Source organism: Cupressus sempervirens, chromosome 8, assembly GCF_028749045.1.
Source record: "Cupressus sempervirens isolate cs-2001-9-10 chromosome 8, ASM2874904v1, whole genome shotgun sequence".
Classification (NCBI taxonomy): Eukaryota; Viridiplantae; Streptophyta; class Pinopsida; order Cupressales; family Cupressaceae; genus Cupressus; species Cupressus sempervirens.
In genome coordinates, this window is record NC_143125.1 from 402,387,166 (window position 1) to 402,398,207 (window position 11,042).

Sequence of the window (11,042 nt, forward strand, 5' to 3'; positions counted from 1 at the left end):
ATGTTCTAAAGTCCTTTAACCAGGCCCACTTCTAACAAGATGGTTAAATCCTCTAACAAGTTCATATTTAATGGTGTGTTGTAAGCCTTTAACAAGGCAGACTTTTCATAGGGCATCACTTTAGAAGAGTAAAAATTGAGTAGCATGTTACTAATGGTTTTTCCCAAATTGGGTTTCCACGCAAATCATTGTGTCATGTGTTATGCTTGCATGTTGATTTATAGTAACTTGCTGATTGGATAAGTTAAAGCTTGGATGAATGAATGGTTGAATGGATCCACTATACTTAGTGAAAAGTTTGAATAGGACATCTGGACCTTGAATAACTTATTCACTCCCCCCCCCCCCCCCCCCCTCTCAATTCTTCTAAAGCAATTCTAACATCTTCCACACACTTCACATAATTCAAGAAAACAAAATAGTCAGCTTAGATTCATCAAATCTTCAATTTAACATATTTACTAGTATTCAGCATCAACATGTTGTCACTTACCTTCTATACTAAATTCTTTCACTCGACCAACACTAGTTTACTCGATAAATACTAAAGTTTATTGATGCTTGACATATATTGACAATCACTCAACTTACACTATTTTTCATCTTTTCTTGGAACCTCTTATTTTTCACTTAGCTTCCACTAATTTCTGCTCAGCTTGTATTGACTACTTAGCATGGCTAGGTAGACACTTTTCATACTTGATCTTCTTCTAGTCTTAACTTGAGTGATCTTTTATTCCATACTTTAAGTAGATAAAAAATAAACTATAGTATTAATGTATTAGTTGGTCTTAGTGCTTCTTTTACATACCAAATAACTCAACCTTTCTCTAGGTGCTATTGTTATCTCCTTTATTCAAATCATCTTCATCAATCAACTAAATGATAGCTTTTAGACTAAAAAGAAATTGTCTCACTAGTGAGTAGCGGTTTTGACATCATTGTCAAAATAATGTTTTTTTCATTACAGGTTCTTCACTTCAAAATAATCTTATATCGACAATCTCCCTCTTTGGCATTAATGGCACACCAATACCAACAACAATACCAAAAAGAAAATAAATCTTTGAAGTTTCTCCCACTATCAGTGTAGTATATGTCCTTTGTCTATGTAGGGTAATGTGAGCTTTGTCAAGTTCCTTTACTACTTCTTCTCCCTCTGATTTATAGCTCCCTTGATACTTTCTCCCTCTTACTTGGTAGATGTATATTTATGTCTTATATGTTTAGGTACACTATCTCCCTCTTTGACAATAATGCCAAAGAGTTGTTATCTCTATATGTAGATATAATCAATTCTAGAGACTCCCTCTATCACCTTTCACGTGACTATAAATCTTCTAATTCAACTCCTTCACTACTTTAGGTAGCTCCTAAAGTAATATCCACTACAACAAGTTGTAAGATACAACATTTAGCTCATTTGATGCAGGGCACTACTCATGCTTCTTAAGTATCTAAGAGGTAAACTAGGGGTGATACCCCTAGATTTTTGTTAGCATCAACAAATCCTTTTGGTTGTTATATATAAACCTCTTCTTCTAATATGTAATTCAAAAATGTTAACTTCAATCCATTTCATAAACTTTGAAACCTTTGTATGCAAAGTAAGCAAGTAGAGTTCTTACTGCTTCCAATCTTGAAACAGGGGCAAATGTTTCTCCATTGTCTATTCCTTCTTATTGTGCATACCCTTTGCAAACTAATCTTTCCTTATTCCTAGTGACTTCACCATTTTCATCTAACTTATTTCTATACACCCACTTGGTTCTAATCACATTCTTGTCCTCTGGTCTAGGAACTAGAGTCCATGTCTTATTCTTCTCAATCTACTCAATATCTTCTTTCATGAATTTACTCTAGTCCTCATTTTCTAAGGCATCTTTCACTATTTTAGGCTCATGAATGCTCAAAAAACATGCATCACTTCTCAGCCTATTTCTTGTCTTTGGTCTAGCATCTTCGTCTCCAATAATTTTTTCAAAAGGGTGATGTCTTTTGACATACTTTGACAATCTTGGTTTTGCTTTCTTTCCTCATTAGGTCTATCAACTTTTGAATCAGCATGCACTTCTCTATCAAGTAATTCAACATCTCTTTCATTTACACTAATCTCAAAATTAAAATGTGTCTCAGCTTTTGTCTGTAATTCGTCTCATGACTATAACTTTGTTCCTAAATGCAACTCAACATTCATTGTATGTGACTCAGCAGTCACTGAAACTTATTGTTGATTTGTAACTTGGTTTATAGAATCTTCATCAGCAAGCATACCTTCATAAAAGCATACAAAATACGTGTACTCCTTAGCTTCTTTCATAGGTTTAATCTCATGTACTTTTGTATATTCATCAAACTTAACACTTGCACTATCTACAACTTTGTTAGTGTTAGTATTTAAACACTTATAAGATTTTCTTCTTGTGGAATAGCCAAGGAATATACCTTCTTTACTTTTAGCATCTAATTTACCATTCCTAAAATCATTAAGAATGTAACACTTGCTTTCAAATACCTTAAAATATTTTACATTGGGTAAGTATCCATACCATAATTCAAAAGATGTTGAATGAGTACCTTTCTTGACTTGCATACGGTTCAATGTATACATAGTTGTACTTACAGCCTCTCTCCAGTATTTCAAAGCAACATTCTTCTTCATCATGAGTGTCCTAGCATAGGCCATTATAGATATGGTCCTCCTTACATCAATTCCATTTTGTGGAGGGGTCTTAGGTGTAGATGTCTATCTTTTGATCCTTCTGTCATTATAGAACATCTCAAACTCATTTGATGTAAACTCTTCACCTCTGTCAAATCTTAGACATTTCAAGATTTTTCTTGTCTCCTTCTCAACTCTAGCTAAGTACCACTTAAAAATTTGAAAACCATCCTATTTCTATTTCAAAAACATAATTATCATCATCCTAGAATAATCATCAACAAATAGAATAATGTACTTGTCACCTTTGTAGATTTTCAAATCAATTGGTCCACACAAATCAGTATGGACAATCTAAGGAATTTCTTTAGAGGAGTGAGTCTTACTTTTAAAACTAGAATTTCTCATCTTTCCTAATTGACATTGTTTACAAATTATGTTGTCAATTTTCTTCAATTTAGACAAACCTCTAACTCTTTTCATGTTGCTAATACTCACTAAGTTATCAAATTTAACATGACATAACCTCTTGTGCCATAACCACACATCATCAAATTCTAAAATAGGACAAGTAGCATCATTCATATCAAGCACTACTACATTTACCTCATTTTTCAACCAAAATTTTTGACTATCAACTAAATAAGTTTAGGTTGGTCAGAATGTTAAGAAAAAAAAAAAATTACATGTAAGCCCCGTGTTGGTCAAAATAGTAGTCAAAATTTTGACCAACACAAGGGTGGTGGTGGAAATTTTGACCAACACAGGGCTTATACATAAAATAAAATAAAAACATTTCTCACTTTGTCTTTCATGTGCATAGTTTCATTTGGGTTTTCTGTGAATTTTCACATGCTTTTTGTAGAGGGTAGGGCTAGTGTTTAATGTCAGATACAATCGCAAGCTCACATGATCCTTCTATTTTAGAAAAAGATGAATAGAAAGATAAAGACATTTAGGAGTGTTTCATGCCTAAGTCACGTTGGCTCCTCCTACAAATCCATATGCATTAGCTTTCTCAAATTAATTTTCACTTTCAAGTCAAATAATCATGAGAAGTAGCATCAATAAAGACTTATTACATGCAAGCTTTTTCTTGCACTATTATTCAATGTCAAAAGAGTGTAGATCTAAGCTAGGAGTAGAAGAACAAGTATTCAACCTTGTTTCTTTGGTTTTCAGTATGGCTTCAAAGAAAAAATATCCTTATCAAATGTCAGGGTTTGGGTGATGAAAGTAATTAGCTCTGTGGGGATCATAATGGTTAATAAGAAACTTATGTATGGATACAACTTCAGATTTGGTATGTTTGAATTACTTGTATTTATCAAATTTCATTTTAATAAATGCTTAATGGATACTTTCTCTAGGAAGAAATAGCATGTAGTCTGGTTTTTAGTAGTGGTTATATGTTAAATTGATGAATGGGAATATCTTGCAATGTAGGGGAATTCTAGGTTGAGATGTTTATTAAAATTGTGTAGGTTACAACTTGATGTTGACCAAAATTCACCTTGGACCACAATGATTATAAAATCTTGCATACATAACTTGCCTTTTCTAATAGGGATAGGCCAATCTTCAGAAAAAATGTACTAAAGAAAAAACAGAGTCAAACTTTTCTTTTTTCCAGATTCGTAGTGATTTTTAATAAAAGCTTCCACTTATCATATAGAGCACAATCGTGTATCAATTGAAAAGTTCTCATAATGCAGTGTTGGTTACTTGTGCTGAATTATTTTATTCTTCATGAATTTATTAGATTTCGCAATTAAAAAATTGTACTTTCAATTTCTTGATTTGATTGTGTATAGCTTTTTATCATCAACGTTTCGGATCATACTACACGATCCATCATTAGGATGCTAAAGAGAAAAGAACATAAGATAATGGATTGCAAAACTACTAGACTTTAAAAATGAGGAAGGGGGAGGGGGTAGGGGAGGAGAGAGAAGGTTGACAAGACCCAACCTCAATAATGAATGAGAATAGCAAAGAATGAAGGGGGGGTGGGGGGTAGTTGGGGGTAATACACTCAAGGGAGTGAAGAGAAGTCAAACACACACACACACACACACACACACACACACACATATGAGGAAAAGAGAAAATAGATAAGATATATTATGACTCATATACACACCTATTTCTTGCTCCCAAAGCTTCCCAACCTTATTTATTATCACATTGTCATTACATTCATGTTTTTGATTACTTGTGGCAACATAGGCTCCACCCATATGTCTAGGCCATGGCTGGAAGGACTAAATTTCTCATGCACATTACTCTAGCACCTTGATTTTGTTTGTATTGATGCTTGCAAGCATGTTTAGCCATTTAGAATTACAAATTTTGTGGAAAACTTTTCTCATTTTTATACAATGCTTTTGTTCTTATATAAGGAACAAGCTACAATTCTTGCACAAATGAACCTTCTCTCACCCCTTTTATTTTACTTTCATTTAAAATCCTACCACATAAACCTTAACATATAGTGAAGATGCTTGACTCAATTTTACAAAGGTCCAAGATGAAGGTTGAATTGTCTATTGTTTACTGTAATGCACTAAAAGTGTGACTAAATTGAATTGGGCAGTAACTTGAATGATTTTTGAGAATCCTATCTTTAATGGTGAATTCCCCAATGTCATTTGTACATTCTCATCCATGTATGCATGAGGAAATGAAAGAGCTTTGGTCAATTATTTCAGTACTTTGACTTGATATATAAGGACACTAGCTTAGCAGTCTAAACATTTTATGTTGTCCCTAAAAGAGTAGGCAGTAAATAAATGAAGATATAATAACTTTTTTTGTTATGGATATTCTAAATGAGTTTTATTGGGTCTAACCTTTAAGTACATAAATTTTAGAGCACATGCCACTACTACAATGCTGGCCTCACGTTGACATTTGCCTACAAGTCTACAACATAACGTTTGAATAATATAAGAGGGTGTTTGTTGATTTCAAAGTATATCATTTCATGATTTTTTTTTTCAAGTCATTTTCCTTTCTTGTTGAAAATGTCTTGTATTCTTTGCAAGCCCCTACACTTTTGCAGGTTGTGCATTCCTTTACTATTATAATGTTAACAGCTTGAAGGTTTAGGAATGGCATCCTTGCTTGCTCTTGAGAGAGCTATGAATTTTACATTTATACAAATTTGAAATTATTTTATATGTACACAAGTAGCAATTCACAAAAGTATCAAAGCACCAAGAGTCAAAACTTTAGTGATGCTTTCCTTGGTTCTTCTTTATATTATGGAGGGCGTGATCTATACCATGATCCTTCAACTGCAAAAGTAGAGTGGGCATGGGCATGTATCGATATGCTTTCCTTTCTCATCATGTTATTAGAAGTCATTTTATTCAAATTGTAGGCATGTGTGAAAAGTTGTCCAATTTTAGATTTGAAGCAAGCTTTCCATGATACAAAATCAAATGTACATCATGAGTACAGGGTAATTATTTTTGTTTCCTATAATGTATACTATGAGTTGTTTTATTGTTTTCTTCTACCAAATCATTCTTAAACATATATCCAAGGGGAATGAAATGGAAATTATATTCTCTAAGGAATAAAGGTTTTTTTTTTTGAAGTGCATAAATACAAAAGTTATTTGTATGTATTGCATTCTTTTGCAGTATACTTCTCGGTTTCTTAAATAGGCATTGGTGTGACTGACCTCATTAGTTAATGTATGAAAAATATGATGTTTACAGCTTATATATACAATCACACTAGCATCTAGTGATATCGAGGAGACTCACGACACTTTAAAGTTTTCTCAAAGAGCCCAACAAGTTGAAATTCGTGCTGCACCAAATAGGGTTTGTATTTCCATTACTTAAAAAATGGCAAATCTAGGTACTAGATTAACATATAAGACTTTGGAAATTCTTGTACTTTGATATTTCTTTTGTGTATAAAGTTGAGGCTTTGCTTGCCTATGTAGATCATTAATGAAAAGTCATTGATAAAAAAGTACCAAAAGGAAATTTTGAGTTTGAAGGATGAACTTGATCAATTAAGGAGGGATATTATTGTGACAACTAGTCAGAAGGAGCTTATGATAGTAAGGCAATAGGTCCTTTCCTCTAACCAATTTATTACTTTCTCCCTGACATTGGGATGTCTTGTGTATTGCATTTTTGAGTTACATTTCTATGATCCAATTTGAATGTTTTTTTTAATGGTAGTCAATCATTACAAATTATGTTCCCCCCCCCTTTTTTGTAGTTAATCTATTTTGAAGTTCTTATTCATGGCTCATATAGTGAAAAAATTTAGAAAATATTGAATTATCTCATTGCACCTATATATATTTAGCCTTTTAGGTAGTTATACTCTATTTTTAATGAGTCTAAGAGTTGTACACTATGAATAGCTTGAAGTTGGCCAAGTTAAAATGTAGTCAAGGTTAGAAGAAGAGGAGAAAGCTAAGGCAGCACTTATGAGTAGAATCTATAGGCTAACAAAGCTTATCTTAGTATCTATGAAGAATGCAATTCCTATAAATCTTCCAGATATTCCTGCTCATCAGTACAAAAAAATTTTTGGTGAAGATGGGGTAATTATAATTTATATTTGAGCCTTGAAAATTTTAGATGCTTCAACTAATTTGACAAGTTTCTGAAAGATTTGTGTGTGTATTTTTATAGATTAGTTCTTTGAAGCAAATAATTTACAAACTTAAATCTCAATTGTTGGAGCTAGTCAAATCTCAGGCTTATATTTGTTCATCTGATCAATAATGAATGACATGGATACATTTAAGTATGGCAACTTAATTAGAGTGCTCACAAGTTGTAACCAACTTGATAGGATGTTAGGAACGTATGCTACAATAAGTAGTCCACCTTTGCCAAAAGACCTATATCTACTTGTCACACCTAAATGGGAAAACTAGCATTTTAGATGCTACTTGATTATGTTTTGAAGTATATCCCTCATGCAATGTAGGTTTGAGGCTTTATCACATATCACATAAGGATTCATCTTTTGGGCAAAAGATAATTGCTATAAGAATGCAGCATGATTTCAAATCACTTAACTGGAGAGCCCCTCAAAGACATTGCAACCATATATCAATGCATACAACCTATTCTCTCATAGAAGGATCTAAGGACCACATAACCTATAAAAATGCATTAAGACAACAATTTTAAGCTATGGTTCTATTTATTCATGCTTGAAACCTACTTAAAAGGTTATCTATGCACAATTGTTGAGTATGCATGCTTGGTTCTTTTCTATTACACTAACATCATTAAGATCACATCTAGATAAATTAAGAACCATTCCAAAAGCCTCATTCTTTACATGCTCTTCGAGTTTAGACCTATTGATAAAAGTTTGTATGATAATGTTGCCCAGGCCTTTGCCATTCTAATGCAAAGGTGTATTTTAATTTTGACAGGTATACCAAATATCTTAAGGTCTTGATTCTTCCATCATTTATGTAAGATATAAATATATTTGAGCCATCCCAAAGGCCTTATTCATTGCATGTTCTTCATGTTTGTGCCTCTTGGCAAAGGCTTGCATGATGATGTTGCCCAAGCCTTTTCCTCAAGATGCAAAAGTGTCTTTTAATTATGACAGGTATAATAGGTACTAGAAGTGCATTGTCTATATTGTAGAATGGAAGGACCAACTTATTCCAAATTGAATTGATACTTATCTTTATCATTTGATTTTTTGAATTTGAGCCAATGAGATCATGGCTCATATGTAGCTCTATTTTTTTTCTTGTTTAATTGGTCTCAAGCATTAACACCATACTACATAAATATATGTTCCTTTTCTAATAAATAATGACAAAACCTTTCGCCAAATGCACAAATATAAAAATTTTTACTTTATTTTACTTTATGTTGATTTGTTACATTATTTTTAGGATAATTGAGGTTTGATTTAATGAGGATATGCAAGTAGCACTATGATTTTCTTTAAAACTATACCACACTTTATTTCCTCATTCCAAATTCTATTTTGAAAAGTCAACTGAAAGACACTATATGCAATTGCAATGCAATACATGAGCTTGAAATATTTATGTTACAAATACTTCCAATTGTGCTCCAAGCAAGTTTGTGCAGATGGACTAAATTTTAGTAGTTTGGATTCTTCAATTATAATATAATTCATTTTCCAATGTTGTTTTGTTTTATATTGGGTCTATTTTCTTGAATCTTTAATTTTTTTAGGATACAAGCATCAGCTATTATTATTTTCTAGCAAATTTAAAGTAATTGTTAATTTGGATTCCAGCTAACCTTGCATAAACAACTAATATTTTCCTTTTCTGTAGTACAGGCAACAGAGATTAACAAATTGATGCAAGAAAATGTAAGGCTAAATGAAGAAAATGGTAGCCTACAAATTCAGAGTCAGAAGTTGGTTAAAGATTCATCATACGCAAAAGAGATTGCCTCAACTATAGTAGTTGAGCTCAAGAATCTAGCGAAGGAAGTTACAAATCTTTCTTTCCAAAATTCAAAACTGTCAAAAAAATGGTAGCAACCCAAGAAACGCTATCTATTAGGGGCTCAGTAAAACAAGGTCTTAGCAATAGTCAGCATAAGAATTCTGATGCCAGGATTAGGAGAGCATGTTATGGAAATAGGACATTGAGGTTGGTCATGGGGTTCATGATGATGTAGATTCATGGAGTCTTGATCTAGAGGATATGAAGAGAGGGTTGCATGCAAGAAAAGAGAGGGAAATTTCTCTTGAGGCTACTTCAACTGAAAAAGATATTGTTGAAATAGAATATCAGAAGAAAATTGATGAAGCAAAGAGGAGAGAGATAGATTTGGAGAATGACTTAGCTAGCATGTGGGTTCTTGTTGCAAAATTGAAGAAAGAGGTAGTAAAAAATGTCGAGACTAGAATTGTTGATGTTGTTGAAAATGATAGAAATAGTGTTGGTAATGCAGATGGATTAAAAATTCAAGAGGATGATATTAAAGTGGGCAAGCAGAAAGACACAAATGCATTAGAATTTTTAAAGGCTTCTCTTGAAGTTGAAAAGAAGTGAGGTGTGGAAATGACATCACTTATTGCTCAACTGAAGGTAATGTAGTTAGAAATATGAGAATATCATGTGGGTCATATATTTTAAGCTCTTTTTGATAGAACATGTAGATGACAATGTGTGTGTTTACATTTTGTACTCATATGCATGACTGGATTAAATGACAAGGTGAAATTCTTTCAACTCCATAGCTAATTGTGAAGATACTTGAGAATTTATAGTAATTTCATGCTTTCTTTAAACCAATCAAATCAGTTAAATCATTATAGTAATACATAAAATCAAGTATAGATAAAAATATTTAGTTCTTTCTTGCTATCAAGTATGACATGCACTTAACTTTATTGCCGAGTGAGGATCTGGAGGGGTTAGAACTTTCTACTTTAGAAGATCTTCAAAGTCTTCATGTTGAGGCATTGACCAAGCTTGGTGAAGCTAAGGTCTCTTTCCTTTTTCTATAATTGAATTTTTTGTACTTTTGAAATAGTTATCAAATGCTTGCTTTTCAAAGAAAAATTCCAATCCTTCTATATGTGTCTATACTAGACCAATATGTGCTAAATCCCTAATCATTTTTATATAAAATATTATGCAGTCTTATCATTAACATTGGCCTCTTCTTGAACAATATTTTCATACACTTTATTCTGAGCAGTGTGCACTTGATCATTTGATTCCTCATAAAGATGCTAAATGAAAACCCATGTGCTATTTTATGAAGTAAAACTAGCATAGTTTTTCAAAGGTTCTAATGGCTAGGTTGATAAGATAACAACTTTTGTGATTATTGTGGCTACAATCCTAAATCTATAGTCTCATCTACATAGGATTATGAAATACATCTTAGAGTATAATAATAATTGTAATAGTGCATATACACACACCTTTTCACAGTATCAATGATCATTGTCTATAAATGAATCATAAACAATAGCAATTCTAAGGAACCACAATCTGAGGAAGGGGCAGGGGTTACTTAAGATGAGACACCTAAGCGATGTGGCTCTTTTTCCTCTCCTAAGGAAATCTCTTATGAATCCTCAATTTATATATTAAATTAAATTGCCAATCTTTCAAGAAATATTAGTCTCCTACAAGCAATAATATCTAGATTAGTGAGGAAATGTGGTAGGGAGATGCAGTAGTGCCAATTTTCTCAAATTGAGTAACCTAGCCCAACTTACTTAGTTAGTGTCCCATGAGGCAAAATGACTAGGTTGGTCAGTCAATGCTCACAACTTGGTTTTAGTTGTGAAGAACCAGTATCTAGGCTTCCTTCAATTAAAAAACCAACATCTAGTAGGTTAGCTTATGGGCCAAGGGGTCAATTAACTT

General features: G+C 32.7%; 1 pseudogene; it reads left to right on the forward strand.

Annotated features, from left to right (window-relative positions):
* The first annotated feature begins 7,163 nt into the window (after positions 1-7,163).
* LOC149542985 (kinesin-like protein KIN-7D, mitochondrial) lies at positions 7,164-10,168 on the forward strand (annotated as a pseudogene).
* Positions 10,169-11,042: the final 874 nt, after the last annotated feature.